Source organism: Dendrobates tinctorius, unplaced genomic scaffold (assembly GCF_039654945.1).
Source record: "Dendrobates tinctorius isolate UK_male_01 unplaced genomic scaffold, ASM3965494v1 ptg000114l, whole genome shotgun sequence".
NCBI classification, from domain to species: Eukaryota; Metazoa; Chordata; class Amphibia; order Anura; family Dendrobatidae; genus Dendrobates; species Dendrobates tinctorius.
In genome coordinates this window covers 25,332,646-25,347,909 of record NW_027361782.1, presented here as the reverse complement: position 1 = coordinate 25,347,909, position 15,264 = coordinate 25,332,646, and the positions used below count along the sequence as shown (strand labels likewise).

At 44.2% G+C, this 15,264-nt stretch overlaps 1 long non-coding RNA gene across 1 annotated transcript; it reads right to left on the bottom strand.

Moving 5' to 3' along the window:
- Nucleotides 1–3,306: 3,306 nt before the first annotated feature.
- LOC141101082 (uncharacterized) lies at nt 3,307–11,683 on the bottom strand. The gene is made up of 2 exons (XR_012234883.1): nt 6,811–11,683; nt 3,307–4,097 (listed from the first exon to the last, which is right to left on the bottom strand). It is a non-coding gene; the product is annotated as an uncharacterized lncRNA (long non-coding RNA).
- Between the last annotated feature and the right edge of the window lie 3,581 nt (nt 11,684–15,264).

The following is a 15,264-nucleotide window of genomic DNA, read 5'->3' as shown; positions in this document are numbered from 1 at the left end:
CACTCGACTTTCCATCTGTACTTGTATCCATGTAGTTTCCAGTAGCGGAGAGTCTGGACTGGCTTACTGAGATTGAAATATATATGAAGATTTAAAAGTACCACAACACTGTATACTGTTGTACGCTTCGAATACCTTTCCCTTTTTCTACTTTTTAAATTCTGGTGTAATACAGAGTGAGCCTGTGAGGGTCTGTGTCTGTCTCCGGAAGTATAGACGGAAATTTACAATTACCCCTAGACTGGATACACCTGGTATGTGCTGATACAGTACCTTTGTTCAAAATTTTTTATTATGGTATCATCCATAGTGAGTGAGTATGTGTGGTTTACGCCTTCTATATATACGGTGAATCGGAGATACCAATTTTTATCCTATACGCGATACAGCTTGTATCTTGTTATACAGTACCTTTGTTCGACATTAAGTATTACAGTCAAATCCATACTGAGTAAGCGTCTGAGAGTGACTACGGGACTATGTATACGGAGATTTCAATTGTACCCTATAATATATATACTTACTATCTTGTTATCCAGTACCTTTTTTACAACATTTTTTATTATGGTCAAACCCAGACTGAGTGAGCGTCTAAGGGTGACTCTGGAAGTATATATCGAGATTTCAAATTTGGCCAACACTGTATACAGCTGTACGCTTCTGATACAGTAACCTTTTTTGCTATTTAGATTCTGGTGTAATCCATAATGAGCCTGTGAACGTCTGTCTGTTACTCCGGAAATATATTTGGAGCTTTAAGATTACCCCAACACTGTATACAGCTGTACGCTTGTGTTACATTACCCATTTCCAGCTTTTCATATTCTTGTGTAATCCATACTGTGCCTGAGAGCGTTTGTGTCTGCCTCCTGAAATATATACGGAGATTCATAATGTTTACACTATACTATATATACCTTGTATCTGGTGATACTGTACCCTTTTTCAACTTTTTATTTTATTGTGTAATCCATACTGAGTCTGTGAGCATCTGTGTATGACTCATGAAATATATACGGAGATTTACTGTTATCCTTAGACTGTATAAAGCTATACGCTTCTGATACAGTACCATATATCTGCTGGTATTTTGGGTCCATTTTCCAAAACATGAGGAAGTATGGTGGAAGAGGACGTGGACGTGGGCGTGGGGGGCCACCTGGTACTGATGGTGGTGCATCTGCTGGTAGTGCCAAAAACACAATAGCAGCTAAGGCAGGAGGTGTTGAGCCTGCGTCATGGTGTAGCTCTGGAAGGCCTGTAAGGCTCCCTTTTCTGGGAGTAGGTAGACTGCTTTTAAAGCCGGAGCATCATGAACTGTTTTTGGCTTTCATTGCTGAAACAGTCTCCAGCTCTATAGTCTCCTCTTCTGAAGTTTAAAAAAATGCAAGCACTGAGTCGCCCATGCAGGCTTCTGATCAGGAGCAACCCCTTTCCTTGTGTCCTTCACCCACACCAAAAGTGAAGGATGCGGCAGCACACACTTCAGATTACTCCATGGAGCTCTTTTTACATACCATGCCTGGGTTAATTAAAAATGGGGCCCAACATATACTGGAGCATTCTAAATGGGGGATATCAGACACTGGAGCAGCATTTACGGGGCCCATTATACACTGGAGAATTAGAAATGGAGCGCATTATATATGGAGCATTATTAGGCCCATCATACACTGGAGCATCATCCATGAGGCCCATCATATACTGGAGCATTTCAAATGGGGACATCAGACACTGGAGCAGCATGTACGGGGCCCATTATACACTAGAGAATTAGAAATGGAGCCCATTATATATGGAGCATTATTAGGGCCCATCATACACTGGAGCATCATCCATGAGGCCCATCATATACTGGAGCATTCCAAATGGGGGACATCAGTCACTGGAGCAGCATTTACGGGGCCCATTATACACTAAAGCATTAGAAATGGAGCCCATTATATATGGAGCATTATTTGGGCCCATAACACACTGGAGCATCATCCATGAGGCCCATCATATACTGGAGCATTGTAAATGGGGCAGATCAGACACTGGAGCAGCATCTATGGGGCACATTATACACTGGAGCATTACAAATGGGGCCCATTATATATGGAGCATTATTTGGGCCCATAAGACACTGGACCATCATCCATGGGGCCTATCATATACTGGAGAATTCTAAATGGGGCAGATCAGACACTGGAGGAGCATCTATGGGGCACATTATACACTGGAGCATTACAAATGGGGCCCATTATATATGGAGCATTATTTGGGCCCATAACACACTGGAGCATCGTCCATGGGGACCATCATATACTGTAGCATTATGTGGAGCTCATCATATACTGTATGGAACATTATATGTGACCGTTTAATCTGTATGGAGAAATATATGGGGCTCATTATTCTGTATGGCGCACAATGTGGTGGCCATAATACTGTATGGAGTAATATACTGTCCTTTTTTTGAGCTATTGTACAATTTAAAATAGATCAGTCATGTCATGTAAGCAGTGAAGTATTTGTCATTGTACTATACCTATATTTCTGTGCCGTATCGGGGCATCATGAGTTGTGGTATGTGTTAAAGGGACGCAATGACACTCTTTGGACCAGGGCACACGAAAACCTGGTGCCAGCCCTACCCCCCCACAACTTTAGCCAAATTACCCCCAGTTTTCAATGCGTAACTATTATTAAGAAGTAAATTAAGGTTGACAAGCTTCAGTAATAAGAATTGATGTTTTTAGCATTGAAATGGGCACTGTAGATGTGTTTACTGTCCTCCACTCCCTGCTGACTTTGCTTCCCCATTGACTTGCATTGGGTTTCGTGTTTCAGTCGGCCTCCGACTTTTCCCTATAGTCGGACGATTTCGTTCGACCCGACTTTTGCGAAAGTCGGGTTTCATGAAACCCGACTCGACCCTAAAAAAGGCAAAGTCGCTCATCTCTAGTGGTGACCCCTCTGTATTAGCTCTCATTAAGTCTTCTCTTTATGGTGGCGTTAAATACTGAGACATCGACTTTCTGTTGATGTTGATGTTGATAAGCGGATTTTTTTCACTACAGGAGGAATTCTGTGTTCATCCACACTGTTGTCTTCTGTGGACATCCAAGTCTTTTTGAGTTCCCAAGGTCACCAGTGCACTCATTTTTTGCAGAGTGTACCAGGTTTATAAGATTATAACTAATGTACACTGCTTGTGCTCAGTCTCCAGTGCCGCTTTGTGTTCCTCATCATGTGAATTGGAGATTGTCTTATTTTTTTTACAGATATTTTATTTAAAAAAAAAATGTTTTACTTTCCCAAAAATAGTGTGCAGATTTTTTATATATTGTTTATTTAGACATATGACAATAAAAACGCAATAATTTGTAAAAACTACTTTGATGAGTGCACGATAATTTCTATTTGCTCTAACACAGGGAGAAGATGTTACAGCACCTACAGTGCTGGCAGAATGCTGATGAAAATAAGCCAACCATTCATAAACAGTGGATGAAAAGTTACAAATGATGAGAATCTGAACGGTTCCGGGACATTTTACACTGGTATGTTCACAAAAAGTAGATTTACTTTGTTGTGGGGGATGAGGATGGCAACACCGTACTTTTATACAGTTCATTTAAGGTTCATCTTCTGAAAGTCTGGAAGCTTCTTTTCTGTGTTCATGATCAGAATGGATCTTTGATTTGAGCACAAAGCAGCTGAGGGTGAGATAAGTGACCCTTCCGCCAGCTGAGCTCCCTGATGGTTCCATTTTAACTGGGAGAAGAGCCTCTACCTGTAAATGGGATGGGGATAGGAGGGGTATGCAGCTGCAGTTTTCATCCTTTGTCAGGATCAGCGTCCCTCCCTCGGCCTCTGTGAGGCTCATGCTGTGAGGGGGGAGGAGCAGCTGTGGATGACATCTGATGGGGCACAGCTCTGACATCACATCAGGAGGGGTCGCCTACCCAGCAGTCAATGAGAGCAGGGAGGAAGGGACCCCAAATCTGCAGGTTACACATAACCTCTCTGGCTCCACTACATTAGTCACACCTGCAACAGCCGGAGGAGGGCAGCTCTTTTTAAGAAAAGCAGAAATGAAATGATGACAAAATCTGGAAGAAAAAAGTAAAAAAAAACAATTAAAATAAATAGAAAAAATGCCATAAATAACAATAACTAAAGAAATGAATAAATAACAAAACAAATGATAAATAATAATAGGATCTAAAAATGTAACAAAGTAATAAAATCCAAAGCTGTGAGTTTGGTAGTTGTGCTGCTGAGCGTCTTCCTGTGCGCGCCGATGCGGTGAGCTGTGATATAATTGTGCTTCTTGTGTAAACCTCCCAGCACACGTCCCCCCATCAGCAGCCGCAGGATCAGAAGCTTTCACAAGTTATCATCTTGGGAAATTTCTTTCAAGGAAATGACTACAAAGCTGAGTTCCCGAGTGTCACCCACTGTGCGCCCCACTGTGTGTTTTTAATAAGGAGAGTCACCCAGCCATAAAGGTGGATCCTGTTCTACATGGATGAGAGTCTATCAGCGGGACCCCGGCAGCGAGGGGCACCGCTGCTTCATTCTCCAGACCTGTAGTGTCACCACCGGGATTGTTGGTTTATCACCAGTTAGATAAAAATCTGCAAAGATTGATGATGGCTTCCCTCATCTGACTGCTATAGACTGGCGCTGCCTGCTGTACCTCACCTGCCTACTGTACCCGACTGCCTACTGTATCCCACCCTACGTGCCTACTATACCCCACACTACCTGCCTACTGTACCCGACTACCTACTGTACCCCACCTGCCTACTGTACCCCACACTACCTGCCTACTGTACCCCACCTGCCTACTGTACCCCACACTACCTGCCTACTGTACAAGACTGCCTACTGTACCCCACCTGCCAACTGTACCCCACTGCCTATTGTATCCTACTCAACCTACATACTGTACCCCACACTACCTGCCTTCTGTACCCGACTACCTACTGTATCCCACCCATCCTGCCTGCTGTACCCCACTCCAACTGCCTGCTGTATCCCACCTGCCTACTGTACCCACCTGCCTACTGTACCCCACACTACCTGTACTGTACCGACTGCCTACTGTATCCCACCCAACCTGCCTGCTGTACGCCACTCCAACTGCCTCCTGTACCCCACCTGCCTACTCTACCCCACCTGCCTACTGCACCCTACCCTACCTGCCTACTCTACCCCACCTGCCTACTCTACCCCACACTACCTGCATACTGTACCTGATTGCCTACTGTATCCCACCCAACCTGCTGTACCCCACTCCAACTGCTTGCTGTACCCCATCTGACTACTGTACCTCACCTGCCTATTGTACCCCACCCTACCTGCCTACTGTACCCCACCCTAAATGTCTACTGTACCTCACACTACCTGCTGTACCCCAGCCTACCTGCCTACTATACCTCACCCTACCTGACTACTGTACCCGACTGCCTGCTGTACACAACCCTACCTGCCTACTATACCACATACTACCTGCCTACTGTACCCCATACTATCTGGGTACTGTACCCCAGCCTACCTGCCTACTGTACCTGACTGCCTACTGTATCTCATCCTGCCTTCCTACTGCATCCCACCCTACTTGCCTACTGTATCCCATACTACCTGCTTATGTACCCCACCCAACCTGCCTACTATGCCTCATGTTTCTTACCTATTTTACCTCACACTACCTGCTTACTTTACCCCACCCTACTTGCCTACTGTACCTCCCATCTGCCTACTGTACTTGACTGCCTGCCGTACCCAACCCTACCTGTCTACTGTACACAACACTATCTTCCTAGTGTACCCCACCCTATCTAACTTCTGTACATGACTGCCTGCTGTACCCCAGCCTACCTGCCTTCTGTACCCAACACTATCTTCCGACTGTACCCCACCCTATCTAACTACTGTATTTGACTGCTTGCTGTAGCCCACACTAAGTACATATAGCATCGTAACCTACCTGTCTACTGTACCCATCATCTGCCTACTGTTCCCCTCACTGTCTTCCTACTGCCCCATTTGCATCATACATCCACTGCCTACCGTGCCCCACATTACCAGTCTCCCATCCTGTGCCCCACATTACCAGTCTCCCAGCCTGCGCCCCACATTACCAGTCTCCCAGCCTGCGCCCCACATTACCAGTCTCCCAGCCTCTGTCCCACATTACCAGTCTCCCAGCCTGCGCCCCACATTACCAGTCTCCCAGCCTGCACCCCACATTACCAGTCTCCCAGCCTCCGTCAAACAATACCAGTCTCCCAGCCTGTGCCCCACATTAACAGTCTCCCAGCTTGCGTCCCACATTACCAGTCTACCAGCTTGAAATAACCCAATTTCTGCCACTTTTAAGATTATTCCACATAAAATTTTGCTTTCTGGTGACCTGTGATCCTGAGCACATAGTTCTGGACAGTACTTATGAATTTATAAATATGGACCCCCTAGATTCACCTCTGGTTTTAGGTGACAGGTCATAGATCATGGCAAGACTGAGCACTGCAGTAAGACACAAGGTAGTTATACTGCACCTGCAAGGTCTCTCCCAGGGAGAGATTACAAAGCAGCTTGACTTTTCAGCCTCTTTCAGCAGCCACCTAATACTTTTGCACAGTTCTGTATATCTTGTGATGGAGAAGGTGCAGTCGGCGTTAGAATTAACAAGCATCTGTAATATATCCGGCATTGCTGTGCTGCTCAGTTAATCTTATGAAAAGATACTTAACGTGATAACAGGGGGAAGGATGTTGTGGGTTGTTCTCTACTCACTATGGTTGTGGGAATTCTCACCATGGGGAATAGAGTAAATGAAGGGAAAAAGGAGATACCAGGCAGGATCCGGAGCCGTCACCTCCATCATAGAATCACGCTAACGTCCTCAGAATGTCGGGTGATCGTACATGAAAGAGAAGAAAAAGAATATGGAAATGTAACAAGTATAATAATGCAAACAGATAACATCTCAAAGCCAAATATAAATATGGAAATAATCATCACAGCTAATTATTAGGGTATAGCAGAAATATGAGTAATAGCCTCAGTGTTTATGCTTAGCTGTCAATATTTATTAAACTGTAAAGTGCTGCGCATTATGTTGCCGCTATATAAAGATTATTATTATTATTATTATTTATTTTTCTTTTATATTTATTAAACAGCAGACTAATTGGAGAGTAGGACTGGACTGGACTGTAGATGCCACAGCCATCATGTGCCCAGCAGTGTATGTGACCTCATCATTAGGGCTGTGACATCACTATCGGCACATGGATCATGGCAGCCCCTGCAGCACTTATAAGATGCAGCTCAGGCTGCCCTGATTTCCACTCCCTGTGGATTATTCCGCCATATGTCCAGGAAAGGCCAACCAGTCTGAGGGCTAGAAAGAGATCAAGGAGTTTCTTTTCCTGGCTGGGTGTGAATGGGGGCATATAGGGATGTGAAAGTATATATTGGGGACAGCTCCAGACATACTTTATGCTGCAGATGTATTGAGCACTTGGCATTACTCTAAGGCGTTTCTTGCTGGAGCAGGGGACTTTCTGTAGATCCCCACATGTGTAAGGATGAATTCACATGCAATAGATTTTTTACAGAAGTTTCTGCCATTGTTGCAGTGCAATAAAGTTTCTCTTCTAACAACCCGAGCGACATAGCACAAAATTGTTTCAAATCTCTCATACAAGTCTGAAAAAAATTTGTAACAATTTAACATTAGCATTTTATGAGGTTTTTGCACCCATTCCATGGATTGCATCCAAAATTTTATCACAAAAGCTTTTTAAATATTTTTTTTTTTACTTTACAACAAAATAACTAAAACTTTGCGCCAAACTAAACAAAAAAATGTTAAAGATAAATATGGGAATGGCTGACAGAGTCATAATTCATCACTAGTCTGCATCAGTTTTTAGGCAGAAAATAAAGGCAAGAGAACAGCGAGAAGTTATTATGAGGACATTTTTAAAGTTACTTGAGGGAAATTTCTTCAGGATTTTGCACCATTTTTCTGGTGGCTAAAAGGTGCAAATATATTTTTTGAATTAGAAATGGTGACCTTTTTGCAATTTTATGAATGTCTTGCTATTGAAAGGTGACATTAACCCATTATTATTAACCCATGAGCCACCGCTAAAGGCAATGGGAATAGAGAGGCTAAGTGCCAGAAAAGGTGCATCTTACAGATGCGCCTTTTCTGGGGTGGCTGGGGGCAGATTTTTTTATCCGGGGGGGGGCAAAAATAATGGTCCTTCTCTAGGCTATTAATATCTGGCCTCACTCACTGGCTTTCCCTGTTATGAATGGGTCACCAAGGAGGATGGCAGGAACAGGCTAAGCCACCAGAAAACCAGAGAGGTTGGTAACTAAGCGGATTGCAGACCCCTGATCCTATCAACACAACTAGCAGTAGCCGTAGAGCATTCCTACGATGCCCTAGACGCTTTGTCACAGCCGGAGAACTAACTAAGCCTAAAGTCAGAAATGTAAAATCTAAACTGTCCCGGAGCAAATCCCCAAAGGAATAGACAGCTCCCAAACATATATCGTCGGTGAGACAAGATGAGACACAAACACAGGCAGAAAACAGACTGAGCAAACGGTGGGGCCCAAGCTGTCTAGACAGGACAGGACAGAAAAGATGCTGTCTGCAATCACACACAAAACCCTAAAACAATCCAACACTTCTGATATACAAAAAACCTGAGGCCACACGACCTCACCCCCGCTAGATAAGCACTCTGGTATAAACTGGAAGCAAAGCAAAAGATACTAACATAATGGTGGACTGAACAAACTGACACAAACTGTAACATATGGAGCAGGGCCCAGCACTGCCCCCAGCAGGGAGTACGCTAAACCCTAGTAACAAAGCAGAATGCAAATAAAAGGCACAACCAGATTAGATGCAAAGGATTAGCAAAAGAATAACTTAACTGAACCATGCAGATCAGGCAGAGGACAAAAGAACTCCAAATGCACAAGGAGGAAATCACCAGCAACCACCCAGAGCAGCAAGCTCAATTATATGCTCCCAGCCAGTAATCCCAGGTTCCCAATTATCGTCATCAGGTGGGGAACTTCCATTAACCTGACCAGCTCCACTACTCTCAGTAACCACCAGAGGGAGCAGAGGGAGCTTCGGCTCAGAAATCCGAGCAAGGGAATTCACAACATTTCCCTCTCTAGCGGAGAAATTACCGCAGGAGCCCACGCAATTTTTTCAACGAATTTACCCATAAATTTAACACCTACATGTCCAAAATTATACACACATACCCTAATCTAATTATCAGTCAAAGTCAAAGATATTGGGATCCATTATACGCCAATTTTGCAAGCCAGTGAGAAAATCTCGGCATGCGGATGCAATACGGATGTCATACGGATGCTTATATGCGCAAAAATCGTATCCTAGCCTTGCCAATGGATAACATACGGATCACTGTTCAGGGAACATTTCTATGTATTACGACCGTAAAATACGGACCGTATTTTTATGCTTTGTGTCTGACTCCAGCCTTAGGGCTCATATTCACTGGAGAGAAATACAGACGAGTGCAATCCGATAAAAAATCAGATTGCACTCGGACCAATGTTATTCAATAGGTGACATCTCATTTGCAATTTTTTTTCTCAGCTGAAATCGGACTGAGAAAAATCTGCAATTTTCGGATGGTACTTGCCCATGCAAGTCAATGGGTGCTATAAAAAACGGACGAAAAGCAGACAATCCGTTTTCCATCCGTTTTTTACGGATACGTTACCATTCTGTGGCATAGAACACTGTAAATGGTCCTGTAAATGACTGTAGAATAATAGTTGCAGAGAAAAAAAATCGCATTGCATACGGATGTCATACGGATGCTATGTGAGAAAAATCGCATTGTACTTGCATGACACTCGTCCATTTTTTCAGTCCGGAAATCTGACCGTTTATTTTCTCGCAAGTGGGTATGAGCCATTAGAAATAGATTTGCACTGATGATGATGTATTTGGCGCTCAATGGATTCTACAGACTGATACATTGTTACAAACCTACAGCTTAGAAATGAGAAATGATCAACAGCTAACATTCTCGATCTCGTCGTCCCAGGACGACGTGTGATTAAATCATCAAATATTTATTCTTGTTTGTAAATTGTTGAACAATCTGCAGAAAAATAATAATGCCCCTTCCCCCCACTCTGCCTGCGTCCGATCACAGGGCAGGTAGAAAATAGCAGCGGGAAGTCCTGGCTAATAGGCTGCATTAGACAACAGCCTCCATCTTGCCTCGCCGTCACCTCCAGCCGCGCACAGTTCGTAACCTTGTAAAGGAGACGCGTTGATGGGATTAGCGAGGCGGCGGCGGGTTACACAAGTGCCGCTCTTTTTGTTTTCCCATCTCTGCAGCATAATTCCTCAGACGGAAGGAAAAAAATATCTATATTTCCGTTGTGACAAAAACAATTTCTGACATAATTAAGTTGAAATTGGTAGATAAAAAAGGAGATTGTGGGAAGACTGTTGGTTTACAGTCCTGAGGATCGGGCAGTGCGGAATCCATGACAACGGGGCGGCCGCCCGCATTTAATACTATTATCTTACACATCAACCGCTGAATGCTAATGTCCATATTCAGGGAATCGGCTCTCGCATCTTCAGATGAAATGAATTGCACATCCACTCCCCACTAACACATCTCACCGCAGAGGCTCAGCTCTGCTACACGGCACGGGCTGCAGGCGTCAGATCACGGCACAGAAAATATAACGCTACTGCTTCATTCAACATAACCAAACATGTCACATTTCATAATGTCCTGTAGTAACATCCTATAATCCAGAATGTCCGATAATCCAGAATGTGTTCAATTCTGAGACTTCCTATAGTCAAGGGTCTGTGACTTCCTATAGTCCGGAGTGCCATATAATCCAGAATTCCCTATAGTCCAGGAGTTTGGCTCAATTCTATGACGTCCTATAGTCTGGAGTGCCATTTAATCCAGAGTTCCCTATAGTCCAGGAGTTTGGCTCAATTCTATGACGTCCTATAGTCTGGAGTGCCATATAATCCAGAGTTCCCTATAGTCCAGATTGTGATCAATTCTATGGCTTCCTATGGTCCGGAATGTCATGTAATCCAGGAGTTATGCTCCATTCTATGGCTTCCTATAGTTCAGGATGCACGTTCAGTTCTATACAGCGTGGCTTATTATAGTCCTAAATGTCCCATATTCCAGAATGTCCTTTAGTCCAGGATATGAGATCATTTCTATACCGTTTGGCTTCCTATAGCCCAGAAAGTCCAATTGTCAAATCTGTTCAATTTAATTCAATTTTCTATAATCCAGAATGACTTTCCTTATAGTTCCAAATTTGTGGTCAGTTCTAAACAATTTGTCTTCCTATAGTCTAGAACTTCCTATATTCCAGGAATTGTCCTCAATTCTGTGGCTTCCTATAGTCCTGGACCCACATTAATTCTACATAACGCGGCTTCTTGTTGTCTAAGGCCTGTTTCACACTTAAGTTTTCTGGCATCAGTCAAAATCCGTCATCTTGACGGAACGACGGATCATTAAAAAATAGTGAAAAACGGATGCAACGGGTCAGTTTTTTCTACGGATCCATCTAGCTGATCCTCCGAAAAAAACGGATCCGTTTAATCAGTCGCATCCGTTTTTTTCATCCATTTCTTCCGTTTTTTTGCCGGATCCGTCGAAACTGCAGATTTTGGAATTTAAAGGAACACGGTTCTTGAGAGAGAGAGAGGGAGAGAGAGAGAGTTTTGTGCCAGTACGGGTTTTTGGGTTAAATTTAATGAATGAAAATTCTTCCGGGCATGCTCAGTTTAATCAAACGGAATCCATCAACGGATTCCGTCATGTGATGGACGGGATCAGTTACCGTCCGCCTTTTCGACACAGACAAAAAACGTTCCTATGGACGTTTTTTCCGCCAGACGGACAGCAACTTTATGACGGATCGGCCACACAATGGACGCAACGGAAGGCCATCCATCACAATCCGCCGCCAATACAAGTCTATGGGGGAAAAGACGTATCCGCCAGGCAAATCCATCAGATCCTTTTTTTTCCCCAAACAGTGGATTTTGACTGACGCCAGAAAATGGAAGTGTGAAACAGGCCTAAGACATCCTATAGTTCAGAATCTAAGGTGAGTTCTATGCAATGTAGAGTCCTATAGTCCAGAACGTCCACGAGTTCAGAATCTGTTGTTCTGCATAATACAGCTTCCTATAATCCAGAATGTTCTATAGTATAAAATCTGTACTGCTGCTTCCTATAGAATGGGATCAAGGGTCAGTTTCTCACCTATTTAGGGTCCAGAACATTCTATGTCTCACAGTAATATTACGGCATTTATGGGATCTGACGCAGGAACCTTCTGGGATTGGATCCGTTTGTCCCATCCTCACAGTAGAATAATTTATGGAGACCCCGGGGACGGTCCGAGGCTCGGAGCACATCTGTCACACATCTGTCCAAACACCAAGAACAGACCAAGTCAGATATTACTGATACAATGTGTCAGCAAACCGGCTCCATGGTATTTGTGGATCCGTTTGTAAGAAAAACAAGTCACCAACACCGATACTTGAAAAGAAGGTGGCGAATATGGAGGGTGATGCTGGATAAAACCTGCAAGGATCGGTAATACAAAGGGTCCATATACAAGAAAGAGGTTGCACTCTAGTAGATACAATGTAATAAGAGGAAGAGGACAAAAGAGACCCAGGGATGGGTCCCCCAATAACGAATTCTGATAGCCCAGTTTTTATCATACATCCTTCCTAATGACAATTGCCCAGGATTGGATACATCATTACGGTATTATACTGGATTTCACTTACTTTCCATTATCAAGATCTCTGCTTGCAGTTAAGAGAATGGAAACAATGTTATTTACATCCAGAGATTGAAAACTGATCCTAATCTAATATTTCTCCCAGCTGAGGATTCGCTCTAATTGTATCCAGTGTAGACAATGCCCTGTAAGCAGGCTGATGCGTCTTACCTGCTCTGATACATTGACGACCCTAACAATGGAAACATGATGAAGAACATACAGAAATGTAACAGTGAACTACTTTACTGAAAACATAAATAGATAAAAAACATATAAACATGTGAAACGCGCGTTGTGGTGGCCGGGCACTTGAACACCTTTTCTTTGGTTGGTTTCAGCCATTTGCTCTAGCATTGTTTAAATTACATTATATATTGGGCGCTTTCCTCTGCTGTGTGTGATTCATGTCACCACTTTGTATATGTCTGATGTCCAGCGTTGCTATCTTCACCAATTTATATATACTTCCTTGTACATTATTATTATTGATCTTATTCACCGTTGATTATCGCACCTTCTTATTGCTATATCATCTTATTGCTAATCATCATTTCTTCATTCATACCCATCTGCATTGTGCCATCCCTTGGGGTCTCTAATATCCCCTCCCCCCAGTATTACAGTATTACATAGAGGGGATGTCACTCCGCACCATAAATATCCCCTCCCCCCAGTATTACATAGAGGGGATGTCACACTGCACCATAAATATCCCCTCCCCCCAGTATTACATAGAGGGGATGTCACACCGCACCATGAATATCCCCTCAACCCCATTATTACATAGAGGAGATGTCACACCCCACCATGAATATGCCCTCCACCCCAGTATTACATAGACGGGATATCACACGTCAACCGGGAAAATCCCTTCACCCCCAGTATTACATAGAGGTGAACTCACACCCCACCGTGAATATCCCCCCTAGTATTACATAGAGAGGATGTCATACCCCACCATAAATATCCCCTCCCCCCAGTATTACATAGAGGAGATGTCACACCGCACCATGCATATACCACCCCCCAAGTATTACATAGAGGGGATGTCACACTCCACAATGAATATCCCCTCCCCCCAGTATTACATAGAGGAGATGTCACACCGCACCATGCATATACCACCCCCCAAGTATTACATCGAGGGGATGTCACACTCCACAATGAATATCCCCTCTCCCCCCAGTATTACATAGAGGGGATGTCACACCACATCATGAATATCCACTCCCACCCAGTATCACATAGAGGGGATATATCCCCTCCCCCCTAGTATCACATAGAGGGGATTACACACCACCATGAATATCCCCTCCCCACCCCAGTATTACGTAGAGGGGATGTCACACCGCACCATGAATATCCCCTCCCCCCAGTATTACATAGGGGGATGTCACACTGCACCATGAATATCCCCTCCCCCACCCCAGTATTACATAGAGGGGATGTCACACTCCACTATAAATATCTCATCGCCCCCAGTATTACATAGAGGGGTTGACACACCCCACCATGAATAACCCCTCTCCCTCCCCAGTATTACATAGAGGGGATGTCACACCACACCATGAACATCCCCTCCCCCAGTATCACATAGAGGGGATATCATACCTCATCATGAATATCCCCTCCCCCCAGTATTACATAGAGGGCATGTCAGACTGTGCCATGAATATCCCGTCCCTCCCCCCAGTATTACATAGAGGGCATGTCAGACTGCGCCATGAAAATCCCGTCCCTCTCCACAGTATTACATAGAGGGGATGTCACACCGCACCATGAATATCTCCTCCCCCCTGGTATTACATAGAGGGGATCTCACACCGTGCCATGAATATCCCCTCCCCCAAGTAAGTCATAGAGGCTATGTCACACCGCACCATCAATACCCTTTCCCCCTCCCCAGTATTACATAGAGGGCTTGTCACACCCCACCATGAATACAACCTCCCCCCCAGTATAACATACAGGGGATGTCAGACTGCACCATGAACATCCTGTCACCCTCCCTAGTATTACATAGAGATATCACACTGCACCATGAATATCTCCTCCCCCCCAGTATTACATAGAGGGAATGTCAAACCACACCATGAATATCCCCTCCCCCAGTATTACATAGAAGGGATGTCACACCCCACCATGAATATCCCCTCTCCCCCCAGTATTACATAGAGGGGATGTCACACCATACCATGAACATCCCCTCCCCCCAGTATCACATAGAGGGGATATCACACCCCATCATGAATATCCCCTCCCCCCAGTATTACATAGAGGTCATGTCAGACTGCGCCATGAATATCCCGTCCCTCTCCACAGTATTACATAGAGGGGACGTCACACTGCACCATGAATATCCCCTCCCCCCTGGTATTACATAGAGGGGAT